Source organism: Carcharodon carcharias, chromosome 15 (genome assembly GCF_017639515.1).
Source record: "Carcharodon carcharias isolate sCarCar2 chromosome 15, sCarCar2.pri, whole genome shotgun sequence".
Classification (NCBI taxonomy): domain Eukaryota; kingdom Metazoa; phylum Chordata; class Chondrichthyes; order Lamniformes; family Lamnidae; genus Carcharodon; species Carcharodon carcharias.
The window spans coordinates 121,298,392-121,312,043 of NC_054481.1; the positions used below are offsets into that span (position 1 = coordinate 121,298,392).

The following is a 13,652-nucleotide window of genomic DNA, read 5'->3' on the forward strand; positions in this document are numbered from 1 at the left end:
GTAATTTTCCTCCATTACAAGAGTGACTTCAAGAAAGTAGTCTTTGGCCGTAAAACCTTTGGGGCACCCTCGATTGTGAAAAGAGTTATATAAATCCAATTTATAAACAAAAATAGAAGGAACTTGCAATAAAACAGGTTGAGGGGTTTGCCTAGATGAGGCCTCCCCCGCAATGAGAAATGGACGGTAGTGCCCTGAAAAGGGTGGTCAATGGTCTACCACCCATTGCTAGCGTCGCTATGGTCATGGCAATGTTCACCAGGGCCTGCCACTGGGTTAGACTGTAGACCAATTTAAGAACAATACTTCCATTGATATAGCACCTTTAACATAGTCAAACATCACAAGGCACTTCAAAGGTGCAATTATCAAACAAAATTTGACACTGAGCTATATAAGGAGATATTAGGAAAGATGACCAAAAGCTTGGTCAAAGAGATAGGTTGAAAGGGTACTTTTTAAAGGAAGGGAGAGAGATGGAGAGCTGGAGAAGTTTAGAGCCAAGACAGCTACAGCATGGACAACAATGGTGGAGTAATGAAAATTGGGGAGACTCAAGAGAACAGAATTAGGAGAGGTTACAGATTAAATCAGCTCATTTAAAATGCTAATCATGATGTCACTTAGCCCCCTGTTGCTATTTTGGGACTGAGTTGTGTAGAGTTTTTGCCATGCACAATCAGACTAGCATTGGGCGGTGGTCTGGCCAAAGGAGAACCGAGAGCTGAGTTCCTGTTTATATCTGGGGACTGGTGGGGGGTGGGGCGCTGGACAAGGCAGGAGTGGTCCTCCACAGAAACAAGCTGGGAGGCTCAGGGTCCTCCTCTTTCTACCCACACCTCCTCCTCCTTTAATAACACAGGAAATGCTGGAAAAACTCAGCAGGTCTGACAGCATCTTTGGAGAGAGAAACACCCTCCTATATATTCTGAATTCACATTGAACACATTCTACCTATGGGTCTCAAACTTGTACTTAAAAGTCTTTTCACACTTGTTTTCAGTCCGATTTGGAAGCTAATTAGCGCTTAATAAAATGTAATGATTCATCCCATTCACAGCATACCTCTCTTCCCTACCCTCCCACACACACACACATATGTAATTAACTCTCAACTCTGCAGTTTCTAAATATGTATAATCTAGAAATATTCAGGAGAAATGCTTCAGGGGAAAACATTCTAAACATTCAAGATTTGCAATTGTAATTTAATTCTCTTTTGTTTTGAATAGTTTGTGCGTGTCCAAGGATTTCAGAGGGATATCATTCTCACCTCTGAGTTAGAAAGTTGTGTGTTCCAGAGACTTGAGCACATAATGCAGGCTGACATTCCAATGCAATACTTGAGGGAGTGCTGCACTGTCAGAAGTGTTCTCCAGATGAGACATTAAGCAAGGTTCTATCTACCCTCTCAGGATGTGAAAGATTCCATGCGCTATTTCAAGAGCAGGAAAGTTCTCCCCAATGTCCTGGGCAATATTTATTGAACACTACTGAAAAAAGTGACAGGCTTTTCATTTTGCTGTCATCAGGACAAACACAAGAATGCCAAATTTCAAAGGAAGCAACAATTTATACTGCACGAGAAAAAGATGCTGATTGGTTGGCCAGTCAGCTCTGATTTGTTGAGGAATTGCCATGGAGAATGCACCAGACATTTATTGTTCCCCATACTTATATTTAATTTTTAAAAAGACACAATGCCGGAATATGTTTTCTGCTCACAGAGGACAGGGGCCTGCATATGTATGTTTGAATGTTTGTAAATTATATATGCAGATTCTAGAAAGCATAAGTGAACTACATTGCGAACCTGACTGATAATCTTAAATTGGTTGTCAGTGTAATTCTTAGCACATTCAGGATTGTTTATGTTTATCCCTCAACCAACATCACTAAAACAGGTTAACTAGTCATTGCCGTTTGGGGATCTTGCTGTTTGCAAATTGGCAACATTGACCCCCCCTCGTTGGGTGTAAATCACTTTGAGATGTCCTGAGGTTTTGAAAGACACTGCATAAGCACAAGTCTTTCTGCTTTTGTTGGGTCCAACCCTTTCCTATGAAGGGCCTTGGTATCTTTATGCAAAATTAAAGGTGTGAGATAAATCCAAGTTGTTGTTTGACTTCTGCCCACTCCTATCATCAATGCTGTCTAGAGTTAACCTTTCTTCATATCTGGTTTATTCCCTCAGGTCACTAAAGGACAAGAAGTCAGAACTTGTTTTGTTGCCATGGTGAATGCAACTGAACTTATGTTTCACCAGGGCCCTTTTCAGTTTCACGATCTCCTTCAGTTGCTTTTGTGACTTTCTCCAAATAACCATTTATTAGCTAGAAATGATTTTAAAAAGCAATGAAGTAAAGAAGAGCATTCAGAAATAAATACACCAATATGTTTCATGACCTTAGAGAATAAGGATTTCATTCATTACTATAATGTAAGGATCTAAATGTATGCTTTTATCTAAATGTCTGCTTGGATAGATCGACGATAACATAGAAATGAACCCAAAACAACTTGTTAGTCAGGACAACAAGACTTAATCTCAAAGATAAAAACAAAAAACTGCAGATGCTGGAAATCCAAAACAAAACCAGAAATATCTGGAAAAACTCAGCAGATCTGGCAGCATCGGCGGAGAAGAGCAAAGTTGACATTTCGAGTCCTCATGACCCTTCAACACAACTAAGTAGAAGTAGGAAAGGGGTGAAATATAAGCTGGTTTAAGGAGGATGGGGAGGAAGAAGGGGGGGTTGTTGGGACAAGCAAGCAGTGATAGGAGGAGATAACTAAAAAATGTCACAGACAAAAGAACAAAGAGGTGTTGAAGGTGGTGATATTATCTAAAAGAATGTGCTAATTAAGAATGGAGAGCAGGACAAGCAAGGTAGCTCTAGTGGGGGTGGGGTGAAATAAACCATGGGTGGAATACATTTAAAAATAATGGAAATAGGTGGGAAAAGAAAAATCTATATAAATTATTGGAAAAAACAAAAAGGAGGGGGAAGAAACGGGGGGCTGGGGATGGAGGAGAGAGTTCAAGATCTAAAATTGTTGAATCAATATTCATTCCGAAAGGCTGTAAAGTGCCTAGTCGGAAGATGAGGTGCTGTTCCTCCAGTTTGCGTTGAGCTTCACTGGAACAATGCAGCAGGCCAAGGACGGACATGTGCGCATGGGAGCAGGGTGGTGTGTTAAAATGGCAAGCGATAGGAAGGTCTGGGTCATGCTTGCGGACAGACCGAAGGTGTTCTGCAAAGCGGTCACCCAGTCTGCGTTTGGTCTCTCCAATGTAGAGGAAACCGCATTGGGAGCAACGAATGCAGTAGACTAAGTTGGGGGAAATGCAAGTGAAATGTTGCTTCACTTGAAAGGAGTGTTTGGGCCCTTGGACAGTGAGGAGAGAGGAAGTGAAGGGGCAGGTGTTGCATCTTTTGCGTTTGCATGGGGAGGTGCCATAGGAGGGGGTTGAGGAGTAGGGGGTGATGGAGGAGTGGACCAGGGTGTCACAGAGGGAATGATCCCTACGGAATGCCACCAGGGGGGGGTGAAGGGAAAATGTGTTTGGTGGTGGCATCATGCTGGAGTTGGCGGAAATGGCGGAGGATGATCCTTTGAATGCGGAGGCTGGTGGGGTGATAAGTGAGGACAAGGGGGACCCTATCATGTTTCTGGGAGGGAGGAGAAGGCGTGAGGGCGGATGCATGGGAGATAGGCTGGACACGGTTGAGGGCCCTGTCAACTACCATGGGTGGAAAACCTCGGTTAAGGAAGAATGAGGACATGTCAGAGGAACTGTTTTTGAAGGTAGCATCATCAGAACATATGCGACGGAGGTGAAGGAACTGAGAGAATGGGATGGAGTCCTTACAGGAAGCAGGGTGTGAGGAGCTGTAGTCGAGGTAGCTGTGGGAGTCGGTAGGTTTGTAATGGATATTGGTGGACAGTCTATCACCAGAAATTGAGACAGAGAGGTCAAGGAAGGGAAGGGAAGTGTCAGAGATGGACCATGTGAAAATGATGGAGGGGTGGAGATTGGAAGCAAAATTAATACATTTTTCCAGGTCCCGACGAGAGCATGAAGCAGCACCAAAGTAATCATCGATGTACCGGAGAAAGAGTTGTGGGAGGGGGCCGGAATAGGACTGGAACAAGGAATATTCCACATACCCCATAAAGAGAGGCATAGCTGGGGCCCATGCAGGTACTCATAGCCACATCTTTTATTTGGAGGAAGTGAGAGGATTTAAAGGAGAAATTGTTCAATGTGAGAACAAGTTCAGCCAAACGGAGGAGAGTAGTGGTGGATGGGGATTGTTCGGGCCTCTGTTTGAGGAAGAAGCTGAGAGCCCTCAGACCATCCTGGTGGGGGATGGAGGTGTAGAGGGATTGGACGTCCATGGTGAAGAGGAGGTGGTTGGGGCCAGGGAACTGGAAAATCTTGATGTGACATAAGGTGTCAGAGGAATCACGGATGTAGGTGGGAAGGGACTGGACAAGGGTTAGAGAAACGGCAGTCAAGATAGCGAGAAATGAGTTCCGTGGGGCAGGAGCAGGCTGATACGATCGGTCTGCTGGGACAATCCTGGTTGTGGATTTTGGGTAGGAGGTAGACGTGGGCTGTCCAAGGTTGGGCGACTATCAGTTTGGAAGCTGTGGAAGGAAGCTCTCCAGAGGGGATGAGGTCAGTGACAGTCCTGGAAACAATGGCTTGATGTTCAGTGGTGGGGTCATAGTCCAGGGAGACGTAGGAGGAAGTATCTGCGAGTTGACACTCAGCCTCCGCGAGGTAGAGGTCAGTGCACCAGACTACAACAGCACCACCCTTGTTAGCGGGTTTGATGACAATGTTAGGGTTGGACCTGAGAGAACGGAGTGCAGCAAGTTCAGAGAGAGACAGGTTAAAATGGGTGAGAGGAGCAGAGAAATTGAGACGACTAATGTCACGCCGACAGTTCTCAATGAAAAAATAAAGAGAAGGTAAGAATCCAGAGGGAGGGGTCCAGGTGGAGGGAGAATATGGTATGTGGATAAAAGGATCTGTTGAATGGGGAGAGGACTCCTGCCCAAAGAAGTGAGCACGGAGACGAAGACGGCGGAAGAAGAGTTCAGCATCATGCCGAGCCCGAAATTCATTGAGATGAGGGCGTAAGGGTATGAAACTAAGTCCTTTGCTGAGCACTGATTGTTCAGCATCAGAGAGGGGCTCTCTCCCCTGTCCAGTCCCTTCCCACCTACATCCTTGATTCCTCTGACAGCTTACGTCACATCAACAATTTCCGGTTCCCTGGCGCCAACCGTTTCCTCTTCACCATGAACGTCCAATCCCTCTACACCTCCATTCCCCACCGGGATGGTCTGAGGGCCCTCAGCTTCTTCCTCGAACAGAGGCCCGAACTATCTCCATCCACCACTACTCTCCTCCATTTGGCTGAACTTGTTCTCATATTGAACAATTTCTCCTTTAACTCCTCTCACTTCTTCCAAATAAAAGGTGTGGCTATGAGTACCTGCATGGGCCCCAGCTATGCCTGTCTCTTTATGGGGTATGTGGAATATTCCTTGTTCCAGTCCTACTCCGGCCCCCTTCCACAACTTTTTCTCCGGTACATCGATGATTACTTCAGTGCTGCTTCATGCTCTCGTCGGGACCTGGAAAAATGTATTAATTTTGCTTCCAATCTCCACCCCTCCATCATTTTCACGTGGTCCATCTCTGACATTTCCCTTCCCCTCCTTGACATCTCTGTCTCAATTTCTGGTGATAGACTGTCCACCAATATCCATTACAAGCCTACCGACTCCCACAGCTACCTTGACTACACCTCCTCACACCCCGCTTCCTGTAAGGACTCCATCCCATTCTCTCAGTTTCTTCGCCTCCGTCGCATCTGTTCTGATGATGCTACCTTTAAAAACAGTTCCTCTAACATGTCCTCATTCTTCCTTAACCGATGGTAGTTGACAGGGCCCTCAACCGTGTCCGGCCCATCTCCAGCGCATCCACCCTCACGCCTTCTCCTCCCTCCCAGAAACATGATAGGGTCCCCCTTGTCCTCACTTATCACCCCACCAGCCTCCGCATTCAAAGGATCATCCTCCGCCATTTCCGCCAACTCCAGCATGATGCCACCATCAAACACATCTTCCCTTCATCCCCCCCGGTGGCATTCCGTAGGGATCATTCCCTCTGTGACACCCTGGTCCACTCCTCCAACACCCCCTACTCCTCAATACCCATCTACGGCACCTCCCCATGCAAACGCAAAATATGCAACACCTGCCCCTTCACTTCCTCTCTCCTCACCGTCCAAGGGCCCAAACACTCCTTTCAAGTGAAGCAGCATTTCACTTGCATTTCCCCCCAACTTAGTCTACTGCATTCGTTGCTCCCAATGCGGTTTCCTCTACATTGGAGAGACCAAACGCAGACTGGGTGACCGCTTTGCAGAACACCTTCGGTCTGTCCACAAGCATGACCCAGACCTCCCTGTCGCTTGCCATTTTAACACTCCACCCTGCTCTCTTGCCCACATGTCTGTCCTTGGCTAGCTGCATTGTTCCAGTGAAGCTCAACGCAAACTGGAGGAACAGCAACTCATCTTCCGACTAGGCACTTTACAGCCTTCCGGACTGAATATTGAGTTCAACAACTTTAGATCTTGAACTCCCTCCTCCATCCCCACCCCCTTTCTGTTTCTTCCCCCTCCCTTTTGTTTTTTCCAATAATTTATATAGATTTTTTTTCCCACCTATTTCCATTATTTTTAAATGTATTCCACCCATGGTTTATTTCATCCCACCCCCACTAGAGCTACCTTGCTTGTCCTGCTCTCCATTCTTAATTAGCACATTCTTTTAGATAATATCACCACCTTCAACACTTTGTTCTTTTGTCTGTGACGTTTCCATTATCTCCTATCACTGCTTGCTTGTCCTAACGACCCTGCCCCCCTTCTCCCCACCCCTCCCTTCCGCCCCCTTAAACCAGCTTATATTTCACCCCTTTCCTATTTCTACTTAGTTGTGTTGAAGGGTCATGAGGACTCGAAATGTCAACTTTGCTCTTCTCCACCGATGCTGCCAGACTTGCTGCGTTTTTCCAGGTATTTCTGTTTTTGTTTAAGACTTAATCTCAATCTTGATAATGGACGACACTAACACTCGTATCATTAGACTTAGAAGACATTCTGCTTCTAGAGACATGTGAGGCAGACAAACTACATTCCTGGAACAGGTCTCTAGCCTGAAGCCAAAGGCTATAGCTTGAGGAGCACCATTCCACATCAGGCATGGCTGACCAGGAGTCTCTCTCATACGTACCACACAGGTTGATAATCAACCTGTTTGGTCAAATCATAAACACACCTTCCTTGGTCATCGAATCCTGGAGTGGGACTTAAACCCGGAGCATCTGGCTCAGAGGTAGGGGCACTACCCACTGCGCCACAAGACCTCCCCACTTGTGCCATTACATTCTTTTAAAAGAAGTGGCTCACCTTTTGAAACTGAGATTAATATTAGCTGCACCACTAAAGTACCTGTACAGTCTGGTCGGCAAAATGACAATGTATAATTTAGCCAATAAGAATCTTTGTATTCTCAAACATTTCAAAGTACAGGTGATATGCAATTGCTATCTTATGTAAATAATGCATTAATGTTATAGTAAAAGTCTTGCATATAGTTTACACCTCCTGTACTCCACTGTTTCATCATAATTTGACAGAACTAAATTTGATGTGTGGTAAGCAGTGATCCTGCTAATACATTGTTCATTATATGGCCCAATATATTACCCCACCCACCACTTTAAACCCTTCACTCCCTCCACCACCAGTACAACATGGAAGCAGTGTGTACCATCCACAAGAGGCAGTGTAGCAACTCACCATGGCTTCTTTGAAAGCACCTTCCAAACCTGTAACCTCCACCGCCTAGGAGAACAAGGGCAGCAAGTGCATGGGAACACCAGCACCTGCAAATTCCCCTCCAAGTTTCACATCATCCTGATTGGAAATAACTCCCCCCACCTCCCCCACCCCCATTCCTGGATCAAAATCATGGAACTCCCTGTGCACAGATGTCTGCAATTCAAGAAGGTGCCTCACAACCACCTTCTCGGGGGGAATTAGAGATGGGCAATAAATGCCACCTTACCACCAATGGCATAGATTCGGAGCATAACACCCCTATTATATCACAGCAGAGTCTCCAATGCAGTGTAGGAAATGCTTTAAGCATATGCTTGTAACATACTAATACTTAATATTATATAAAACGTAACATATATTATAAAATGTAATATCTATCACCTACAGCACTTCATCAGGTTGGACAGAAAACCAGCAATTATTGGAATCAGGTTTGACAATGATCATTGAAAATTATTACTGATCTGCAGGGAAGATTGAGGAAGATCCAAGCTGGAGCCAAGGATAAAGAGACAGTTTGACTCAGGAACTGGCTGTTTAAACGTAGGGGCTAGTATTTACTGCAGAAAAATGCCCATCGAATTCTGCCTCAGTAAAATTCTGGGTGTATAATATATCAGAAATGGAGATGTTTTCTAGCAGTTTCTTACTTTGCCATTGGCATTTACACTGATCACACCTCCCCAGATCTGAGGAAGTTGAGGTTTTGTGGGTTGATGGATGCTAGATGTGGGTGAATCCTCTGGTACTCATTCAGGCCCTGGGTTCACACTTTGCATTCAGTTTTGATTATGTTAAACCTAATGATTTGAATGGAATTCTGACTCTTCTGCTCCACTACCGGAAATCAGGAGGGGTGAGATTTCTTGCCAGAGTCCAGCAGACACTATTAATGTCCTGAATCATGGCACACTGTGGGAAGAGTACGCCCTGAATGAGGGTACCCTGCATGCACCACTGCCCTAAATGAGGATGCCACATACAGCACTTGAGGGTGATTGACAGTAACCAATGCATGGGCTGCAATATTGGTTTGCAGAACAGTAAACCCAAAGGCATTTAAATCACATTCTTCATCAACATGCATCACAACAGGAGGTGATATTCTTTGCTTCAAAGTAACTTGTACTTCGCATGAAAATAATTGGAATAAGGACATTCACACTCTGTGCTTGGTCAGAATAAATAAATTCTACTCAGGGTCAATAAGTACAAATTCACAATAGCATCACTCAAAGTAAAAAGGAAAGATTTACACTTATCTGATGTCTTATCACATTTTTTTAGGAACATCCAGGACATGATTTACCCTCAAGTCACAGTTGTTATGTCAGTGAGAATGATAAGACACAGCATGATTCCAAAAAATGATTCCAAATTACCAGCTTACCTGCTTTTTGACAATATTGGTTGAGATGGGAGTCAAGATAATGGGATAACCACAAATACAAAATACTGCTGGATGCTGGAAATCTGAAATAAAAACATAAAGTTTTGGAAATACTCAGCAGATCTACGGAGAGAGAAACAGAGGGCAGTACTTAATGGTGGCGAATGAGGTCTCAGAGCCCCGCGTTGCCTCCTTTTGGGAAGGCCCACTGAATTAAGAGCCAATCAGGCACTTAACTGGGCAGCAGTGGGCCTTCCCCGGGAACAAGGACCCTAGAGGTAGAAATCCTGCCCCCAAGTGCTGCCGGCCAATCGGGGGCCAACAGCTGTGCATTGCTCGGGGTGATGGCTGCTGCCCGTAATGCGCCCACCCGAGGCCCTGTACCGCAGAGAGACCGAGGCCACAGGTGAGTGATGGTAGGATGGGGAGGGGGATCAGCAGCAGGGGCAGGGAGGTGGCTTCCAGCAGACCCCACCCCCCTCCCAACCCCGCCATCTTTCTAATGCCACGTCAATCAATCAGGCACTGCGTGCATTTGAACAAGGGACACCGCCCCCGATCCCCCAGCACCGGGGAGCCTAACAGGATTTGCTTTGCAGAGTTCCCTCCTAGCGAGGCCGTTCTCAAGCCTTCCCACCCTGGACTTAACGAATTCACAGCCAGGCAGTGTGAAGCACCCACTGAAATGCTCAGCACTGCCAGGGTCGGTGGGGGGGGGGGGGGGGGGGGGGGGGGGGGTGGAGGGCGGCGCTGACGTCAGCATGGGCACAGGCGAGCGCTGAACGAAAGCTCCCTGAAGGCAGAGAACTGCCTCAGGGAGCCGAAGACTTTATAACCAATAAATAAAACTTCTAAAATCTGGAAAACAATATCCAAGCATCACAATCAGTCACCTGAAGATATACATGATAAAAAAATTCTGTCCATACGTTTTTATTTTTTTTAAATTTAATAACGGAAACCCCATCCCTCCCTTGGATGAGGTTTAATGAAAAATGCAAAGTCCATCTGGCCGATTTGCCTGTCCACCAACTGTAAGGTTGAACAGACCATGAAAAATCGGAGACAATTACAACTTTAATTATACAAATTGGCCTCTTAATTGTCGGCGGGCATGCTCCTGACTTCCGTGTGCTCCCACTGACCGAAATATTGCTTGAACGCAGGATGATGTCAGGGCGCTCGCCTGATATCATCTCGTGCCCGATTGGGTTGGGCACATGCCCACATGCTGACCTAAAAATTCTGTCCTATATGTGATCCTGAACGAGAGTTGTTCACCCCGAAGCAGGAAAACTTGTATCAAATTACATCTGGTTTGCAGAGTAGAGGAACTAGAAAGTCGTGAAGATCAGCCTAAAAATCTCAGAGCTGAATTTCCACAGCTGTTCACAGGACTGGAAAAGCTGAAGCTATGGCCGGAATTTTCCTGCGCCCCACCCTCCCCCACACCCCCACCAACTACCCCACCCCACCCCACCCCCCACTACATTGGCGGGGCCAGTGAGCCATTGAGATCTCTGTTCACATTGGCAGGACCAGAAAATCCCGCCAGTGTGAGGGGCTGGAAAATTCTGGCTGGTGCCCTGAAACGAAGCCAATGGGCCAATGGGTGCGCAGATAGGCGCGCGCCTGACCCAATCGGGCCTAAAATCGCCGGGCGAGCCTCCCGACGTCATTGTGCGATGTTTCACTCGGCAAGCGTGTGCAAAAGTCGGAAGCGCGCCCGCTGACGATTAAGAGGGCAATTAAGCCAACTGTCTCCATATTTTGTGGCCTGTTGAACATTACGGTCGGCGGACTTGTGAATCGGCCAGGCGGCCTTTGCATTTTTCATCAAAACTTGTCCAAGGGCGGGATGAAATCTCCGCTATGAAAAGAAATAAAAATAAAAATCCGTGGACAGCATTTTAATGAGGTATATTTACAGGTGCTTGATTGTGATGCATGGACATTTTTTTGGCAGCTTTTTAAACCTTTATTTAATCATTCGAAGGTCTGCAGCTCCCTGAGGCAGCTGTCTACCTTCAGGGAGCTCTCGTGCAATGTTCACCTGTGCCCACGGTGGCATCATCGCCCGCCCTCTTCCTGCCCCCACCCCAGCAGCACTGGGCTGTTAAGCATGCATTTCACACTGGCCGTTAACAGGCCAGCCAGCCTGAAATCACAGTAAGGGGCTGATTGCGGTTGGTGGTCTATTTCCGACTGCCGCCAGGCCCGCTGATCGCACGCGCCTGTCAAAGGGCAAAATTCAGGCCAATGTGTCTGTTTATACCTAGAAAACTTCTTCATTCACTCTTTCCAAAAATAAAGAAGAAAATTGACTCTATTTTGCAGCAAAGGGTTATTTTACCTGTGACAGAACCAACAAGCTGGTGCTCGAGATGGTCGCACTCACAAAACCCAATGGATCTATTGAACCTGAACCTAACGGTTCAATGTGAAGTACGTCCTATGTCGTCTGTGGACAAGAGTCAGGCAACATTGGGAAAGAGCCCAATCTTTGCAAAGCTAGAGGTAAATAGGGTTTTTGGCAACTATCCCTTGATGAAGAGTCTAAGTTGCCATTTGGGAGATTTCATTTCAACAGATAGCCCTTTGGAATGACATCAGGGCCAGAAATCTTTTAGTGGACAACATCAAATATGCTAGAAGGATTGGGTGGAATCGTATGTCACATGGATGATGTCCTGATCCATGGATCCACTCATAAAGAACCTGCGAGCTGTGCTGCCATGCCTACAGGAGGCAGGACTTACACTCAACAACAAGTGTAAACTCGCACTGTCTACTGTCATGTTCCTTGGGCATATTGTGGTTACATCCAGTTTCAGAGTTGATCCACAGAAGCCAAGAGCAGTCAAGGAGTTTTCAGCTCCACGCAACGTGACTGAGCTCCAGGATTCATAAGGATGGCAAACCAAGTAGGAAAGTTCTTACCCAACCTAGCTGTCATCAATGAGCCGCTACTTCAGCTGTTACGACAGGACATTACATGGTGCTGGGAGGAAGCACAGCAAAGGTCTTTTGAGAAAATCATGGAGATGCTGATATCACCTGATATTTTAGTTCACTATGACCCAGAGCTACCCACTATCACTGCTTCAGATGCATCTTCTACAGGACTGGGAGCTGTACTCCTTTAGATTTAAACAAATAGAAAGCATAGACCAGTCCACTAGACATCCCGTTCACTGACAGAGACTAAACAGAGAATTGTAGTGATAGGGAAAGAAGCAGTAGCCGCAACATGGGCTTCGGAAAAGTTTATATGAACTTGGTCTCCACTTCAAGATAGAGACAGACCACAGACCCTTAGTGACACTCTTAAATTCGAAGGAGTTAGCAGAAATGCCTCCACGAGTGCAACTATTTAGACTGGAAATGATGAGGTTTGATGCAAAGACAAAGGAATTCAGAGATCAAAAACATCTTTCTGTTTATGGACAGGTAGTAAGTGGAGAAATTAGGGCTGTTTAAATTAATCCCTCTCCAGAAACTGGGGGCTCATCCGGGATTGAACCAATTTGACTTTGACCTGAGTCCAAGTTAAGAAATGAGCCAAATTAGAGATAAAAGAGTCAACTGGAAGCCAAAAGAGGGATAATTTGGTGGTTGAAGCTAATTTTAAGACAAATAATTTTACTACAGCAAATTCCTTGTCCTAATAGTAAGAAAATTGCAACATTTGATACCCAAATGTTTGTTCAGCAAAAGGAATTAAACAGGGAATCTTTAGCAGCCCTTAGCACAAATCAGTTGAAAGCTAAGTAGATACAGTTCAAATTGCCCAGCAAAATCAAAAGAAACAAACTAATCCTGGCATTGGTAGAACATCTGGATCTGACGTTACCAGTAGAGCAATCAGATGAAGAGCTCAAACATGACTCTAAAACCCCTCCCCTAGCCAAGTTCGAGCTGGAAAAGCTTAAATTGGAGCTAGGATTTAAGGAGAGGGAAAGAGATAAAGAGTGGGAAAAGAGAGCAAGGGAACAAGCAAAGGGAAGAGAATTCCAGCTCCGAAAATTGGAAATGGAGCTAGCAGCTCAAAGGGAGAGAGAGAGCAGACAACTAGCTGCTGCAGGGGGAAATCTCTGTCTAACCAGCATTATCCCCTATCAGCCTAACCTGGAACCACTCTCTGAGGCCTTCAAGTATGCGAGATTGGTTCCCAAATTTGAAGAGAGTGATATGGAGTTTTTTTTTTAACCACCTTTAAGAAAATAGAAGGAGAGCTAAAATGGCCCTCTGAGACCTGGACATTTTTAATTCAAGGGCAGCTGTCAGAGAGAGCCCAAGAGGTTTACTCCATGCTGCCTTCTGAG

General features: G+C 45.8%; 1 protein-coding gene across 1 annotated transcript in view; it reads right to left on the reverse strand.

The window, feature by feature from the left end:
• Positions 1–13,652, reverse strand: part of LOC121288687 (probable G-protein coupled receptor 153) — a 174,962-nt gene that overhangs the window by 140,355 nt on the left and 20,955 nt on the right. The gene's annotated exons all lie outside the window — the stretch shown is intronic.